General features: G+C 43.6%; 1 protein-coding gene across 3 annotated transcripts in view; it reads left to right on the forward strand.

Moving 5' to 3' along the window:
• The first annotated feature begins 15 nt into the window (after positions 1–15).
• INTS11 (integrator complex subunit 11) overlaps positions 16–16,606 on the forward strand; it is a 194,762-nt gene continuing 178,171 nt past the window's right edge. The window contains exons 1-2 of one of the 3 annotated variants that reach the window (XM_069241075.1): positions 71–89; positions 579–683. The gene's annotated coding sequence lies outside the window, so the exon portion shown is untranslated. Of the gene's footprint in view, positions 90–540; positions 684–16,606 lie in introns of those variants that run through there. The other 2 variants (XM_069241076.1, XM_069241073.1) reach the window with 2 other exon arrangements.

The following is a 16,606-nucleotide window of genomic DNA, read 5'->3' on the forward strand; positions in this document are numbered from 1 at the left end:
GCTCTTAGGCGTGTTCCTGGTTCGATAGAAAGTTCCACCATTGAAAAGGAGGCGTTTTTGCAAGCTGCTCAGCGGATAGGCGGGAATAGGTAAGAAAGAGGAGTCATGTGGGTAATGTGATTCATTCAATCACTCATACGTACAAATCCATTTACATTCTACAGCACCAAAAGTAGTACTAATGCGCGCCTAAGGTAATTCAAACTTGAGTTTGTCTTCGTGAGCATTCTACTATCGCCAAATACATTCGCGGGAGACACTGGCACACTTAGGACACAACATAGTCATTGGCGGCTGTATTTCTGTAGCGTGTCGTTCAATCGTCCTAGCAGTGGGAAAGGAGGGGCGGCGGACAGCAGCAAAATATTGTCTCAGGTGCAATACTTCCTTCCCTCCACCAATAGGCAAAGGACAAGAACGCCTCAGCCAATCCTAGTCCACGGCACATGTTGCATTATCTCACAACCAATGACATATTAAATATTTGCTCTCATCTTGTAACAGGGCTTTCTCCTCCAATTCCAAGTCACGACACTTGATCATACTGTTTGTAATGCCATACGTTTTTACCCTATCAGCTAACTGAAGACCGGAACAGTTATGTACTGATGTGCTTCGTAGCGTGCTTGCAGACTGTCAGGCAGCGAGTTCAGGCGTCTGGAAGATCACTGCTATCTCTGAATGTGAGTAAGAAGTCTGCGGAAATTTAAAGGCTGACGAGTTGCTGTAGAAGAGGGGCGGCAAAGTTATTTAGCACAAACCACTCTAGTCGCTTTGCTTGTTGCGAAAGGAGCTTTGCTAGCCATGGTTTATTGATGCAGATGAAGTGTACAAATGCGTCAACACAACATGAAGGCGAAAGACAGAATACCACTACAGACGTCCCTACTTCATGCACACAGAACAGCTGCTTGCACACGCAATAGCAGTGCATGCTTTGCAAATACGCAATAGCGTGAGTTATGTAGTGCACTTGCACAAGAGAGCTATGGTGCTGGAAGTCACTTGGCATCATTTGAAGCTACGAGGCCAGATTTTTGATGGAATGTATGCTATATATATAATAATAGTCGTAACATAACATACGAGGTTTTAGAAATATGTCAGATCGACCTAGGGTTCCTCAAAGTTATTATTATTATTTTTTACATTTTATATAGCGCATCAGAGAGTTTTATAATAGAGCTGAGGCAAACTGCGTACAAGTTGATAATATACAAACAAATTAACATAGCAGTGAAAGACAGGTGGCATGATGCAATGGGATGCTATAATGTGAGGTTCCCTGTAGTTCGTGCCGGGAAAGGTGGAGATGACGCCACAGAGAGCGTGAATAGGTTGATGAGGATAGCCCAGGTGTCGTTCTAAGAGAACAACTTTGAGGTATTTTTTTGAAAGAGTTGTGACACAGTTCAGAGGGAGGACGTTCCAGATTCTAGTGTTTATATCAGAGAAGGGTTGATTCATGCAGCTTTATTGTTTGAAGGTGAGAGGTTCGAGCAGGAGCAATTGAGCATTTCTTGAATCTCGTTTGGTGCATGACATTTTCAGCTTCTCAGGTACAAGGGTGCCGATGAATTTATTCCTTTTTGGGAAGTTTTAAATTGAGCTCTGACTTCTGTGGGGAGCTATGTGATTGGATTTTTTTATGTGTTGACACAAAGCGGGCTACAGGATGTAGGACTATTTTGAGTGGGCTTAGTTGGACGTTGGGGATGTTGATAGTCGAGCCTTGAGAGGACGAGCACCTGAACACCTCATTTTAGGCCCTGAGCTTAGATGAGGTGCCTGATTTCCCAATAGCAATCCTAGCTGGAACAGGGCCCTCTTAGCCATTGATGAGATTTGGTTATGGATGTTAATTTGACTGTCGAGGGTGAAACCAAGTGATTTTGCATTCTGAAAGATGGAAGGGCAGCCCTCTAGGTCGAGTAAGAGTTTCATCCTTTCTTGGATCAATGGTTTACCTTTCTGAGGAGAAAGAATAAGCAGCTCTCTTTTTGCTGGATTTAGTTTAGTTTAGTTTTGAAATCCATGCTTGAATTCTTTTTAGGGTTTTCGATAAGAGGATGAAGTCATTCGGGATGAGACCCTCAGCTGGGTGTCACAGGTATACGGTTGGAAGAGGTTGCCATAGTTCCTGAGGATCATACAAAGAGGTTTGCGATTGATGTTTAAGAGTGCTGTGGATAGGATTAAACCTTTGGGGGTTCCTTTCTGAAGGCTAACTGGCTTGCTATGCCACCAGATTTAAGCTAGCCTGTCTGATGAAGGGTAATACCCTGAAACCGGTCCCAGGATGCTTGTTTCTGGTCCAGGGAAGACCTAGCCTGGCAGTTCGGGCTGGACTGTTCCCATAGGGAACAGGGTCAAGACTGATTTGCATATGGCTGGGTCTAAACTGGAATGGCATGGCAAGCAAAAAAAAACCTGATGGATTAAACCCAGATCTATGATGGGGGTGAATGTTTGATTTGTTCTGCATTCCCTCCATCATCTGTTGTTTTTGTAACTGGCTTTGAACCTGGTTTCCCCATTTTGTACAAATGGAGATCATTTTGTTAGGTATAAGGTGAACCAGCTTAGGACAACACATTCAATACCCGTTCGCTGCTTCAGAGTGTCTAACAGTGCCTGATGTTTGAGTTTGTCAAATGCAGCAAAGAGGTTTAAGTGCGCTAGTAGACAGGAATTACCAATATCAAGGATGCAGAGGGTGTTGTCCACAATTTGCAGGATTGCAGTTGCAGTGCTGTGGCGGAACCCAGATTGGAGGGAGTCAAGGAGGGTGTTAGCCCCTTTGTGGGACGACAGTTGGGAGGGTAAGGAGCTTCAATCACCTTTCCTAGGAGAAGAAGTGTGCTGAATAGGTGGAAGTTGTAAAAGTTGCCAGGATCCAGTGATTGTGTTTTTTATGGGGGAAGTAACTCAACCCATTTTTAGACGGTCTGCGAAAGAGCTTTGAGAAAGGGAGGAGTTAACCAGGATTATCTGTAAGGGGAGTAGTAGTTCAGTAAGTGGTTTGCTGATGGAGCCTGGAATGGCATTGCAGAGATGGTTTGAAGGTTTCACCGTGGAAAGAGCTAATCATAGATCTGCTTCTGTTTTTGGGGCTAAAGAGGACCTTAGCTACACTGCCTTGCAGGTAGCTTCTCCTTGGCTGTGTTGTGGAGGTTGACCGAAAGGAGAGTTAATGTCTTTGACTCTTTTATTGAAGAGCTCTACAAAGTTGTTACATAGGATCTCTGAGGCACGGAGTAAGGGGTTTGAGGGAGGGTTCTTGGTTTGTTTGACTACTTCACATAGTTGTTTCAGTCTGATCTTAGCCCTGTCCAAGAGGGATCTAATATGGCATGCTTTCACTTTAAAAATGTGACCTTTTATGTGCTACTTGGTCTCTCTTTTGATCCTTTCACAAAAAACACAATGAAATAGTTCATGTTAAAAGAAAAGAAAAAAAACTGACCTTTTGTAGACATTGCTTGCAGTATGTAGTTTTGTTGGGCTGAACGTGGAGGATGCTTAACTCCAATCTTTCTCTCTCTGATATATTTCCTTCCTTTGTAGAAGTCTTTCAGGTTCCGAGGACAAAAGGGTTTGGGTCTGCTATGTTTGTACTTGATGGGTTCAAATTCCCCAATCAATAATTCCATGCAGGAGTTAAATCTTTCTTTTGCCTCTTGGATCTTCAGTTGAGGAACTGTTGCCATGAGGTTTGTGAGGGCTACATCAGCCGTGGTATCTTGTATCTTTTACTGGTTCCACTAAACCAAATTTTGTATTTCTTTGATGTTGTCCAAGGTTTTCGAGTTAACACTCTCATGTGATTTGCAGGTGGTCAGATCAATCAACCAAGATGGGGGATGCTGGTCAATAAATGTTTGGAATTCGTTGCACCCTATGATGAAGGTGTTGGTTTGACCCAATGGGTGGAAGATCACGTTTGCAGTCAGAGTTATCTTGTGAGGAGATGTCCAATGGTATTCACTCAAATGATTGAACCAGGTATAGGGAAGAAGCCTGCAGTTAAGTGAGTTTCTGTAGATGACCGCTAAGCCCGACATTGTTGGCCTTCATATTTTCATCTTGAAATGGAATAGAGCGACGGCAAGAATACAGGAATTGGATGGTTGAGCCACGTCTCGGTGAGGACTCAAATGTTGAGTTTGTGAACAGTGATCTGTCTGAGATCTTGAGGCATTGTTTGACTGCAGTGTGGCAGCTAAGCCGCATTCAAATGATGGAAGAATTGGAAAGCTTATGCACAGTTTGTCCAAGAGGTATACTGGGAATATGTATCAGGTTGGGGAATGGGTTGCGGTGTAGGGTGAACTTGTGACAAGGAACTCTGACACGATTCAAGATCATGGTTGCATTTGGTAGGCCGTTTAGTGTATGGCTGGTGGTCAGAATGTTGGAGGATTTGGTGTTTTAGGTCCTTTTTTACAAGGTTGTGTAGCTCAATATCTTTGAGTTGAGAGTAAGTCCGTTTGGGTCTCGGAGGAGATTGCCCCTGGGGATAGTGTTTGGGGAGGGGCTGTTGATCTGATCAGAGGTAAGCGAGTTGCATAAACTTACATGTGCCTCTACTGGTGTACCTCTGTTAATCTTAAATTGGTGTTGGTTAGGAAGTAGATGTGGTGGGGCAGTGGAAGGAGGAGTTATAGGGTGGGGGAAAGATGACACATAGCTGCCAAGTATCCCAGGGTCCACGCGTGATGTGCTGCTACAGTCCAGGTTTTTTTTCTTTGAATTATGGGACTGGTAGTCCTGTTGTATCATGGAATAAAGAGGACTTCAAGTTGCAGAATTCAAAGAAAAAAACCTGGACTGGAGAAGCACATCACACAAGGACCTGGGAAACTTGACAGGACTGATGACACCAGTGTGGACTCACAAAAAGAGGAAGAAGGGTAGCACAGTATCCAATACATCTAAGACAGTTGACTTCTTGCCATTACTGAATCCGGTCCAGTGCTTTCCTTTTAATTATTGCCTTTGCTTGTTGTAGTACAATTGCTTCACCTGAAATTTACCAAGACAACACCTCTCAGAATACATTGTTAGTACAGGAATGCCCCTAGCTGAAAACTCGTGTCACTGATGATTTTTGTCTATGGTAATTTTGCAAAATGGTAGGCTTTTGGAGATGATCATCAGGTCTCAAAATCACCAGGGGTCTCAAAACCATCAGAAACACAGGTTTTAAGCTTTGGGCACTCCTGTAGTAACAAAAGTTATTCTGGGAGCTGTAGTTTTGGTAGTACTCGCTGTGAAATGGGTTGTAGTCAGTTACTTATTGATAGTCAGCCAGGTTGCTTTAAAGGGGGCAACAGAAGGAGAGAATGCTTCTCTTGTCCTTTGTCAATTAGTTAAAGAAGTTGAAGCATGCTGCACAGTTGACACGTCTTTCCTCACTTTTTGTACTGGCCCAGGAAACGTGGCAAGGGCACAGACTCTCCTCCTTTGAAGTCCTCTGAATTTTTCCTAAATTACCTTTTCTATTGTTAAGGTATGAGTGTTAGAAGATCGCCAACTTGAGCTCAGGTATAGGAGTAGTTATTACCTTTAGGAAAGAGCACTGAGGTGTATTGGAAATTAATGGAGGGTGTTAAGTGCCTTGGAAGAAAGTGACAAATTTAGGAGGGTCATTGCTGTGCCGATTTCCCATATAGACAAACATGATTTTGAGGCACTAAAATGGAAATTTTGAGAGACCAAAACAGAACTTTTGCAGCACAAATTAGCATTTTTTTTTTTTTTGGCTGCAGTTTTGCATTATTTTATATTGCCCTTTTCATGGTATAATCATAGTTTAAACCCCACCCCTCAATAAACTTCATCTCCTGTCATAAACCTACTCTGCCATCACTCTGCTCTGCCATCGCCATTGCCATCACCATCCTCATTGAGCACCTCCACTGCAAATATCCCCTTCTGATATTCTCTTCCTCTGCCTGTATCATCACTTCACCACCTTCGTTTCACATGACTATTATGTCACCACCCAACCAACTATGGCCCTTGTTGGAGGAAAATCTATAATTAAAGTAAGACAGGGTAATTCTACCTTTTTTAATCAATTGAAAAAATCAGCCGGTCTCAAAAAGAGGCCAAAGTCTGAAATTCAAAGTTCTGGATTACAAGCAGTGGCATATATACTGTAAAAGCCACAAAACATGTTACAAATTACTATGACGTACTATGACGTAAATAGCAAGCTGGGCAGATACGATGTTGTAAACATACGTAAGTATTTCCAAGAATGATGTGACTGTCAATGTTTAGCAGAAGCCCCCCCCTGTTTTTTTTTGTAGTTCTCATAATAAGGGCGAGATAACCTAGAAAAACCTTCTAGGTTTTCTGCATAGCAAGCGCTCATCTCTTGTTTGACGTCATTGGGCCCGGCCTATCTGACTTTAACATTTTCTCAAAAGGGTTGCGCGAAGGCAGAATCCATCCTTGTTTACACCCTATACTCAATGACAGTGCAAAAAACGTTTTCTTCTTTCAACCTCTCAGTGTGTTTCTTAAAAATAATGTTCACTACGACCTATATATTTCTGCATAAGAATCCACAGTTATTTTTTTTTCATCACATCCAGTACACTACTTACATAGGTTTTTAAAACTATCCCTCACCTGAAATGTTTGTGTATAAAATGTATTCCTGTTATTTCTCTACATAAGTCTCCCCTCTAGTTGATTCTTCAACTATCTTTCCCACCTTCCCATCTACTACTAGAGGAATCGCCTTATGCTATTCTGTCCCTCCACAATCTTAGCGCTTTTCCTAAACGAAAAGCCTCCTCACATTTTAGCTGTTATCCTTTTACAACATGCTATTAATACCAGAGAAAGAAGGCACTTAAAGAACAATATCACTTAAAAAGGCAACAAGGCCTTAAACAACCCCGGCATTCAGGATGGCACCCATTCAAACCGGCTCTCAAACCACCCATTGGGGGCACCACCTTCATCAACCATTTTCTTGTGTAGGTCATGCAGTGTCTGAATGGCTTCAGTCAATGTCCTATTGTTCACATAATTTGCTGACACACCCCTCCTTCCATGGCAGTCATTAAGTCAATACATATCTCATCTGTGCTGTATTACTATCAGTCTAAGAACTTGGAATTATTCCTTGATAGCTTTGAAGTCATCCTCAGTTGGATTGATTATCTTCATTAACTCCCAGTGCATCACTTGGAGCCAGTGGGCAGTTGCTTTTGCCTGATCAAACAGTAGAGTGCTCCCAAAAAAGATCTCATAAACAAGGCAGGAAAATGGCAGTTAGGGACAAATTTAGTACTAAGTTGTAATAACAGTCCTTAATTCTGTTACTACTGGATTTATTTCTTTTTCATATTTATTTCCAAAACGATTTTTTAATATAGCAAAAAGGATCTATGGTAATCTCATACAAAACTTAATACACATCACATAAATAAGTGTAAACCCAAAAATTACAAACCAAAAAATTACTCACAATACACACGAGATAAATTACATATAATATTTTAACAATATAAAAAAGAAACCATCTTAAAATGGTGCCCTACGCATTTGAAAAGTACTGATTTATGGCCTCATCAGGACTTCTCCAGTCCTGATGAGGCCATAAATCATTAGGCCGAAACGCGTTGACTTCTTTGTATTGCAAGTGGATTGGGCTTGCTAAATAATGGACTATACTGTAAAGATTTGAGATGCACGATATCACGTTTGTGTGAAAGAAATACACAACATAGTGATAGTCGAGTGCACGAAAAGCCCAGTTTCTTAGCAAATAACAGTGGATCACATGTGGAGTTACATAATAGTGACCACTTTTCAAATGCATAGGGCACCATTTTAAGATGGTTTCTTTTTTATATTGTTAAAATATTATATGTAATTTATCTCGTGTGTATTGTGAGTAATTTTTTGGTTTGTAATTTTTTGGTTTACACTTATTTTTGTGATGTGTATTAAGTTTTGTATGAGATTACCATAGATCCTTTTTGCTATATTAAAAAATCGTTTTGGAAATAAATATGAAAAAGAAATAAATCCAGTAGTAACAGAATTAAGGACTGTTATTACAACTTAGTACTAAATTTGTCCCTAACTGCCATTTTCCTGCCTTGTTTATGTTGTATTTACCCTGGGCAGGTTAGGGTTATAGGGTTTCCCCTAGTTTTGTGCAGAGACCCAAAAAAGATCTCAGCATCGTTGAATAGTCTATATTCCTGTGGGATTGCTTTCCAAACTGCAGTACCATAGTATTCAACAGTTTTTTTTTTTTTTTTTTTGGGGGGTCGGTGTTGAAGAAGCAAGGTTGTTGGACTGTCTATGGGATGGTCATGCAACTGGCAGATGTTCACATCAGGAGGGAGTGTGTAAAGTCACGAGGGTGCAGAGGTCATTCGGCGGTAGTTTCATGTGGAGCCGGACCCCACTCATCCAATAGTGATCCATCAGGCCGGAGGTGCCACCCTGCATATCAGCGTTTTAGGTGGTGATCCTGCATTCGAGGTTACTACCCACCCTCACTGTCCTATTTCCTCTGAAACAAAGAGTAAACCGTTTTAATTTCATTTCTATTCTAGGGTGCGTGTTAATTCGTGGCCATGGATATCTCTATATGTTTTCCTCCCATATTGCTTGACACTGGCCTAATATCTTATCGGATCTTAAGTGACCGTTTATTTTGGTACCACCCCATAAGGATATTGCTCTACATGTGAACTTGGCGCTAGTGTGCCAGTTGTCATGGGCAAATACTGATCCCATAATGCTAAGGCCTAGTCTGCTCACTCAGAGGGTTAGGTAAATAGTTACTACATTCAAACGCTGGCTAAGACCTTCTAAAAATGCCTCAGTGTAATACCCCTTTTTCCCACTCTGTGTGAGCACTCTTCAGCCCTACTGTAGGAGGCTGGCCTGGCTTGTAGTGGGTACCAGAGTTACTTACACCATGTGCCAGGTCCAGTTATCCCTTATTAGTGTAGTGTAGTGTAGAAGAGGTGTTTCTAGCAGCTAAGACTGATAGAAGGTAGCTATGACAAAGCAGCTCAGGCTGAACTAGGAGACATGGAAAGCTCCTACTATACCTACTTATATCATATGCACAATATCATAAGAAAACACAATACACAGAGTTACTAAAAATAAAGGTACTTTATTTTTATGACAATATGCCACAAGTATCTCAGTGAGTACCCTCAATATGAGGATAAGATATATACACACGATATATGTACACAAACCAAAATTAGGTAAGTAATAGCAAGAAAAGTAATGCAAACAGTGTAGGATTACAATAGATTGCAATAGGAGCACATAGGTATAGGGGTAACACAAACCATATACTCCAAAAGTGGAATGCGAACCACGAATGGACCCCAGACATGTGTGAGCTTGTAGAGGGTCGCTGGGACTGTAAGAAAACAGCAAAGGTTAGAAAAATAGTCCACCCCAAGACCCTGAAAAGTAGGTGTAAAGTGCACCTACTACCCCCAAAGAGCACAGAAGTCGTGATAGGGGGATTCTGCAGGAAGAACAAAAACCAGCAAGGCAACAATAGTTGATTTCCGGACCTGAGTACCTGTAAGACAAGGGGACCAAGTCCAATAGTCTCAACAGTGTCGAGAGTGGGCAGGAGCCCAGGAAATGCCAGCTGAGGGTGCAAGGAAGCTGCCACCAGTTGGAAGAAGCTTGGAGTTCTGCAAGAGAGAAGAGGACTAGGAACATCTCCTTTGGAAGACGGATGTCCCACGTCGCGATGAAGCTTACAGAGGTGTTCCCACACAGAAAGACCGCAAACAAGCCTTGCTAGCTGCAAGGGTCGCGGTAGAGTTTTTTGGGTGCTGCTGTGGCCCAGGAGGGACCAGGATGTCGCCACTTGGAGGAGGAGACAGAGGGGGCGCCCAGCAACACAGGGAGCCCTCACAGAAGCAGCCAGCACCCGCAGAAGAACCCTAACAGGCACTTGGAAGAGTCCACGCAAAGTCACAAAAGGGAGTCCCACGACGCCAGAGGACAACTCAGAAGGTTGTGCACTGCAGGAAGGAGTGCTTGGGACTCAGGCTTGGCTGTGCACGAAGGAAATCTTGGAAGAGTGCACAGGAGCCGGAGCAGCTGCAAATCACGCGTTAGCCAGCAATGCGGTCTAGCGTGGGGAGGCAAGGACTTACCTCCACCAGACCTGGACTGAAGAGTCACTGGACTGTGGGAGTCACTTGGACAGAGTTGCTGAGCTTCAGGGACCACGCTCGTCTGGATGAGAGGGGACCCAGAGGACCAGTGTTGCAGTCTTTTGGTACCTGCATTAGCAGGGGGAAGATTCCTTCGACCCACTGGAGATTTCTTCGGAGCTTCTGGTGCAGGGTAAAGGCAGGCTACCCCCAGAGCATGCACCACCTGGAAACAGTCGAGAAAGCCAGCAGGATGAGGCGGTACAGTGTTGCTGGTAGTCGTCTTGCTACTTTGTTGCGGTTTTGCAGGCGTCCTGAGCAGTCAGCGGTCGATCCTTTGGTAGAAGGTGAAGAGGGAGATGCAGAGGAACTCTGATGAGCTCTTGCATTCGTTATCTAAAGAATTCCCCAAAGCAGAGACCCTAAATAGCCAGAAAAGGAGGTTTGGCTACCAAGGAAGGAGGATTGGCTACCAAGAGAGGTAAGAGCCTATCAGAAGGAGTCTCTGACGTCACCTGCTGGCACTGGCCACTCAGAGCAGTCCAGTGTGCCCCCAACACCTCTGTTTCCAAGATGGCAGAGGTCTGGGACACACTGGAGGAGGTCTGGGCACCTCCCCTGGGAGGTACTGGTCAGGGGAGTGGTCACTCCCCTTTCCTTTGCCCAGTTTCACGCCAGAGCAGGGCTGGGGGATCCCTGAACCAGTGTAGACTGGCTTATGCAGAGATGGGCACCATCTGTGCCCATCAAAGCATTTCCAGAGGCTGGGGGAGGCTACTCCTCCCCAGCCATTCACACCTATTTCCAAAGGGAGAGGGTGTAACACCCTCTCTCAGAGGAAATCCTTTGTTCTGCCTTCCTGGGCCAGGGCTGCCTGGACCCCAGGAGGGCAGAAACCTGTCTGAGGGGTTGGCAGCTGCAGTGGAGACCCCGGAAAGGCAGTTTGGCAGTACCCGGGTACTGTGCTAGAGACCCCGGGGGATCATAGAATTGTCACCCCAATACCAGAATGGTATTGGGATGACAATTCCATGATCTTAGACATGTTATATGGCCATGTTCGGAGTTACCATTTTAACGCTATACATAGGTAGTGACCTATGTATAGTGCACGCGTGTAATGGTGTCCCCGAACTCACAAAGTCCGGGGAATTTGCCCTGAACAATGTGGGGGCACCTTGGCTAGTGCCAAGGTGCCCACACACTGAGTAACTTTGCACCCAACCTTCACCAGGTGAAGGTTAGACATAAAGGTGACTTATAAGTTACTTATGTGCAGTGGTAAATGGCTGTGAAATAACGTGGACGTTATTTCACGCAGGCTGTAGTGGAAGGCCTGTGTAAGAATTGTCAGTGCTCCCTATGGGTGGCAAAAGAAATGCAGCCCATAGGGATCTCCTGGAACCCCAATACCCTGGGTACCTCAGTACCGTATACAAGGGAATTATATGGGTGTACCAGTATGCCAATGTGAATTGGTAAATTTAGTCACTAGTCTGTAGTGACAAATTTGGAAAGCAGAGAGAGCATAACCACTCAGGTTATGGTTAGCAGAGCCTCAGTGAGACAGTTAGTCATCACACAGGGAACACATATAGGCCACAAACTTATGAGCACTGGGGTCCTGGCTAGCAGGATCCCAGTGACACATAACAAACATACTGACAACATAGGGGTTTCACTATGAGCACTGGTCCCTCGCTAGCAGGATCCCAGTGAGACAGTGAAAACACCCTGACATATACTCACAATCAGGCCAAAAGTGGGAGTAACAAGGCTAGAAAGAGGCTACTTTCCTACACCTACATTTTTCATTCTTGATATCTCTTCCATTATCTCTTGTTTTTCTGTCAGGATTTGTAGGACTTCAGGGGTGGTATCAAATCTAGTTGTAATAACTTGTGCAACTATAGGACTAACATGAATTGGTCGTAGCTGTGCTTTTATTCTGCATAAAAAGAGGTGTGGGAGACAGCGTCTAATATTTGGGGATACCTCTTTAGGGAGATGCAATCTGTCTACTACAGCAACATGGGGGATGAAGGAGCATATATAACAGCTGGTGTTGGATGTGCCTATACTATGCATGTGCTGGTACCACATATGCTCAAATAACGCAGTATGGAGAGGGTGATGATCAGTATCTTAAGCAACAGTTCTGCACAAGTGTGTAATAGTTGATGTAGGATCAAAGGAATAAAAATGCACTAGGGCTAAGAATAGCAGTATTAGTGCACCAAGAAGGAAAAACAAACAAGAACTACTTTACTTAAGAGAAGTATTGTCTATTGTTGGAACAATAGAGGGAGGCATACTCCGGTTGCTTTGCCTGTTCTCCACCCTTTTTTTTTCCTCCTCGGTGTCCGAAGGGATAGATGGCATGGTCGAGACTAGGTGGATTTCCATCAGATAGATTCATGGTCTGTGGCCTTGAACTTTCACCACTGTAATCATGCATTCAGTCACTGGGAAGGGTCCATTAAATCTGCTATCTTTCCACTTGTGCCCAAAATTTCTGATGTAAACCTATGTTCTCAATGGCCATGGAGTCCATTGGTCTTCTAAAGGACAGGGATGTGGAATTCCTATAGCTCCACACCCAGGACATACTGTTTGGGACAACAAGTTTTCATGTCTATTTTGTCCTGGGGACAAGTAGGCCAAGCCCCCTGCAACACAAACCCTTTCACTGTCGCTTTACAGGGGCCAGGAAAGAGCATTGGTCAAAATTAATGTAATATTTATGTCCATATTTTAATGATGTTCAAACCTGTGTTTATGGTTCACTAATGGAAGGCCTTCATTATTAGGGTGAGCACGCCAAGAAAATGTTTTAAGCTCAGACTGCACTACTGACAGTGGTTCCAGTATAAACATTTGAATAAACGAATACATGTTTTGATATTATGAGGCTGCATGTAATGCTCCGAGCATGCGCTCTGTTTTGATACAATATTTGCAGGAGCTTGAAAGCAAAATTGGTGATTCTTTGCTTTCAAAGTAAAATGTTTGCAAAAAACTGCAACTAGGAAAGGAAAGTTTTTGCTAAAACAACTGATATTTAGCTACCATTTATTTGAAGTATCTTTCAGTTAAATGTGTTGATGCATGCTAGTATTTCCAGAAAATTCTTCGTAATGGAAAAATCAGTGTAACCAGTTCCAAAACGAATTTGGAAATAAACAAGCATTGGCAAAACCACTAGGTCTGATGCTGGTGATTAGCCTTTTGGTTTTGTCAGTGTGTGTTTTGTTTTGACTAGGTTTTAGTCATTTTATTTATTGTGTGGTATTTTTGGGGTTTTTGTTTTTTTCTGAGGTAGCTGCCAGGCCCTCATCACCACAACAAACATTGGCAAAAAGTGAAATATTTTTTGTCTTAAAAAGCACGCCTTGCCACAGTAATTCAGGACACTTAACAAATCTACTTTATGTGCCAGTATAGTCCTTGTGAAAGAGTAGAATGCTGTCAATCAAAGTGAAAACAGCCAATGAATAGAGAGAGAGATAGAAGTTGAATAAAAACAAAAAGTCTTGGATAACTAATTAGGGCTCCACTTCTTAAAGAAAATCACAACATGTATGTCTTGTATATGTTCTCGCATTAGTGCAGCTTTACAGCACTCATGAATTCACAGAAGTAGGCCAAGAAAACATACTCCTAGAAAATATTTGTGAACTGCATTTTAGCATGAGTGTTAGACCTGGCGTCTTTGGGCGTGTTTCCCCTGTCTTTTTGCCTCCTGACCTCTTGTTTTTATTATATGCTGCACTCTGTTTTTGCTGGTTTATTGTCTCTGAGCTCTTTACAACTGCTGATCAGTTCTAAAGTGCAAGTGCTCCCTAGGTAAATTGTATTGGTGATTGGTTTATCCACGATTGGCATATTTGATTTACTGGCAAGTCACTAGTAAAGTGCACTACTAGTGTGCCACCCACAAGAGTAGGTGTGTAAATATGTCTCAGGGCTGCCACTGCAGTGTCAGTCTGTGCAGTCTTCAGGGCTTGAAAAAATCTACTCAACCACTTGCTATGGCAAATCATGTTTTATCAGGTCGAGCTATTTCTTTTTAGGACTTACTTGCCCCTTCTGGCAAGTTGACAAAGAGCAGGGGTTCTGTTGAGTCAGAAAGGGGAGGGGCAATAAAATATGCCTTTAAATCTTGTTCTTGTATGTCACATTTGCTCTGTGTTCACAGATAGAGGTCAAAAGTCAGTTTGTCTTACAATTAATTTTTCTTTTGACTGCACAGTCAAAGGTGAACTGTCTGACCTGCTGTTTCAAGTGTGAAATGAAAGGCTATAGGGTGTAAGGTTTTTCTTCTACACAACATTCAAATGACTAAGTCAGCTGTGCAAACATTTCAAAATGTATTTCAGTAGTTGTGAAAGCCCATTTTTTTGTACTTGTGTGATGAAAAAAATATTTTAATAGGATTCAAACAAATTGGAATACTTTACGTGTTGATGTGCAAAGGATGTTTTCTGAAACTCAATGCTCACTGATTGTTAATACACTATTTAGTTTTAACAGTAAAGCTGCAAGTTAGTGGAAAGGATTTTGGACATTTCTTGGAAATTTACTGTGTCTAGAATACAGTATGCTACCACATAATGGTGTATTAATATATTTATTAAAAATGAGCGTTTAAGCAAACTGAGAAACCTCCTGCCCTGATGGCAGCGCTACTAGTAAACAAAAAGCGAGTCATGGGTTATGTGTCCCCTCTATGTGGGCTGGATTCTTGTGATACATGGAGCAAACGTTAGTCTACTTAAACAAAAGAGGATGTTTTGTACTGCAGAAATGCTGAGCTCACATATTTGAACGTGCAATCATTTGTGAGACTGAAGAAAAAGGCGACTATGTAAACTGTTTGCCCAGGATCTCACAATTTGAGGCCCATTTATGGGTCAAGTACATTACAGTAGATTATTCGTGTTACTTGACCTGCAGGTCTAGGAACATTTCTATGATTTGTCAAGGCCTGGTCTTGCAATGTCAATTCAACCTGGCAAGTGTACCCACTTGCCAGGCCCAAACCTTCCCTTTTTGTACATGTGACGCACCCCTAGGTTAGGCCTTAGGTAGCCCCCAGAGCCGGGTGCAGTGTATGATAAGGATGGGACATGTACTGATGTGTTTTACATGTCCTTATAGTGAAATACTGCCAGATTCGTTTTTCACTGTTGCAAGGTCTATCTCTCTCATAGGTTAACATGGGGGATGCCTTTAAATATCCTTAAAGTGCAGTTTCCCTTTGAGAGCAGATGGAAATATGGAGTTTCGGGTATCTGGGCTAACAACTTAAAAATGCACCTTTTGGTAAAGTGGGTTTTTAAATTGTCTGTTTAAAAATGCCACTTTTAGAAAGTGAGCATTTTCTTGCTTAAACCATTTTGTGCCTCTGCCTGCTTGTGTATTCCACATCTGAGTCAGACTGACAGTTGGCCGTTGTGAATTTCCTCTAGACAGTGACACAAAGGGAGCTGGTGTGTAGCCTGCATGTCCTGATGGGTCACCTGGGCTAGAGTGGAGGGGGGAGTGGTAAATTACACCTGAAAGGGCTGTGCCTGCCCTCACACGATGCAGTCTCTGACCCCCTGGTGTGGGTCTTGGGCCAGTCCAGGGCAAGGCAGGATCTTGTCCACAACAGAGAATTTCCTTTGAAGTTTGCCCAGAACTGGGTTTAAGTAGTGGACCCAAAACCCCAGACTTGTAGAACACTTCTGTATCAAGAGGAACCTCTGCCAAGGAGAAGAACTGAGGAGCTGGAGGAGGAGTCCTGCCCCTTTGCTGTGTGTGCTTTGAGTGGTTGGCCTGCAGTTGCTGCTTCTGCCTTAAAGAGGGCAAAGACACGGAACCGTGCCCCACGTTGGGCTGCAAACCTGGTCTCACCGATGCTGCCTACTGACGTTGTCACTGAGCCGCTGCTTGCATCATGATCTGTGGGCCCTGCACTCCACATCACCTTGCTCGCACCGCAGCCTTGGCATCCCCGATGACGCCGCTCCACAATGACACGGGTGCCGTTGCCTGCACCATGGCCTATGAACACTGCTCATGAGGTACACAAAGCACCATCCCATCCCGTACCACAGCCCTGGCCCGCTGGCGCCATTGACTCCCATGTCGTCAACAGACACCCCTGTCTGCACTGCGACCTGTGGTCACTGCACAGGCCTGCGCCGCACAGCTGCCTTGGGCCTGCCAACGACAGCACTTCAACAACACAGCAGCTACCTGCACTGTGACCTGGAGACACCACACATCGCACTGTCCCTCTTCACACCACAGCCCTGATCTCACTAATGCCATCACCCAGCCGCTACCTGCACTGTGACCTGTGGACACTACAGCCCCGACGGCATCCACACCGGCGCTCCTGACTTCGTCATCAGCCCAGAGTTCGATCTGCAACTTGCATG

The sequence above is a fragment of the Pleurodeles waltl genome, chromosome 6 (assembly GCF_031143425.1).
Source record: "Pleurodeles waltl isolate 20211129_DDA chromosome 6, aPleWal1.hap1.20221129, whole genome shotgun sequence".
Taxonomy (NCBI): domain Eukaryota; kingdom Metazoa; phylum Chordata; class Amphibia; order Caudata; family Salamandridae; genus Pleurodeles; species Pleurodeles waltl.